Here is a 2,167-nt window from a genome sequence, read left to right as displayed (position 1 = left end):
CTGCTGAACTCTTGAACCAGCCGATCTCTGACGGAGAACCTCTGTGTGTCATCAGGCTCCATAACGAGCTGCTGGAAGCTTCAACCTGAAAACCCCAGAGTAAACAGAGAAACAATGRAGGAGAGTCAGYAAACCCACTGATCACTGCTGCCCCCTGCTGGCCAACACTGTCACTGCTCCCTGTTCCACATGCGGCCGTAAATCTCCGGGTGTTTCCTGGAGGATGGGAAGAGCAGCCTCAGAGGATCACATTAGAGTCAGGAAGATTTCTAGCTTTCAAAGTGACTCCCACTGAGGATTTCAAGGCTTGTCTTCTGGTTTCTCCTTTTGTAAAAGATGGATGTGCAGTAAATGCTTGTGTTGGCAGCAAAGAGTCTGGCACCAGGGATCAAGTTACATCAACAAAATAACTGTTCAAAAGCTAAACATTCAACAGCCTCCTGGGGGTTTCAGGCAGCAGATGAGCATCAGGAAGGCGCAGCAGCCGTGTTCAGCCCATTTGAATCAAACTCCAGCCTGTTTTCTGAGAATGTCCGGTTTGTTTGGCGAGGCGTGAACCAGAACCGGTCCGATAGGAACCAGGTGAACATTAATGGTGACTCTGCTGTCCTCACCGCTGGGCTGGAGGAGAAGAACCTGCTGTGTTTGGAGCTTAAATCTCAACAGGTTTCAAACTCTGATGCGATCTGGATGCATGTGTGAACGCCAAGTGGACCGGAGGCCGCTCCAAAAGTAGGAAGTGGACTACAGCGCAGGGGATTCTGGGTAAATACAACCAAAGCTAACATGCTAGTCTAATGATAGTATAAGAAATGGCAGGACAAATCGTACAGCTTCTGACGCCTCCATCTTGTTTCCATCTGGTGAAGCAGGAAGCTGCTCTCAGCATCTTCAGAGGTTTTTATGTCGTTTCCTTCAGTGGTTCTTGGTGCAGCGCCCCCGCAGGCCAGGAGGGGAACAGGTTGGTTTGACTCAGAAAGAGACAGAGAACTAGCAGCTGGAGGTGGAGCAGATGATGCAGTTTTGGTCCCAATAGAACCGAGTTTMTCAGACTATCAGATGGGACAACAACCTACAACTTTCTTAGCTTACCRTCCAAACAGATTTCCTTGTAATATCTTCAACTCGTCTTGCTCCTTAAGTCTTCTAAAGGTTTTCTCACCACTTCCCAGTCCCCCTCTAACCATGTTCAGAGGAAMGAGAAGCTGTCAGAGTCTGACTGGACCCGCTGTTGGTCTGCTGAAGGTGGTATTTTTAGAACAAAAAACTTTAAAAGACCTTCAGAAGCTTCTGGAGAAAAACCAACCCTGAGACATGGGCAGCAGCTCTGAGGGAAAATATGAATAAACTTCAGCATTCATTAACGTCCTTCTGTAACCAGATGATGGTGAATTAATGAGAAACTCTCATTTTTGTCTTGGCTGCATCAACCTGAGCACATTCGTCACATTGCTGACTCGTCTTTCTGATCCATCCATTTCCTCGCTCTGCCCCCCGGCTGCAGTCTTGATTTTGAACCATAAGAATAACAGACTTTGTTACGAAACGTCTCGGTTCCTTTGACTGAAACTGTGTGAGTATCTGAATCTGGRAGCGTTTGGATCCAGTAATGACCAGGAAACGCGTCTCTGGTGAAATGTTGCTGGGTTTTGCTGTGTGCTACTGCCCTCTGGTGGTCATKRTCTAAAGCTACATTTCAGCCTGTTTTACTATATTGGAAGTTTGGATGCGTGTTTAAATTACTATTCCTATTAAAATAGGAAAGTAAAAGAGAAATTGAACTCGTATAGTGATACTCAGGCCCTCACAGCATTCTGTTTCCTCTTGTCTTCTTGCCAGAGACGGGCGGATCAATCCTGAATATCAATACTCATTCAGCATCTGTATCAGATCGAAACTTTACTTTCAGGGAAACAAGATTTTTGTTTTGTTTTTACTGTTTATCCTGTCAATGTTATTAAAGTCATTTTTAAGAAACCTTTACATTTAGTTCAAGTTATACCCAATGTTTAAAGTAAATGATTCATAGAAAAAAAACACCTGAAGGTCGTAAGTCTGATGAAACCAGAACACTGAAAAGTTTTCTGTCATTGTTGGTGATACTGATCCTGCATTTACACTGGACTGGAGTGAAACCAGAACGTCCATCATCACTCCTCTGCTTCCT

The sequence above is a fragment of the Poecilia reticulata genome, unplaced genomic scaffold (assembly GCF_000633615.1).
Source record: "Poecilia reticulata strain Guanapo unplaced genomic scaffold, Guppy_female_1.0+MT scaffold_286, whole genome shotgun sequence".
NCBI classification, from domain to species: domain Eukaryota; kingdom Metazoa; phylum Chordata; class Actinopteri; order Cyprinodontiformes; family Poeciliidae; genus Poecilia; species Poecilia reticulata.
Note: the sequence above shows the minus strand (reverse complement) of the source record.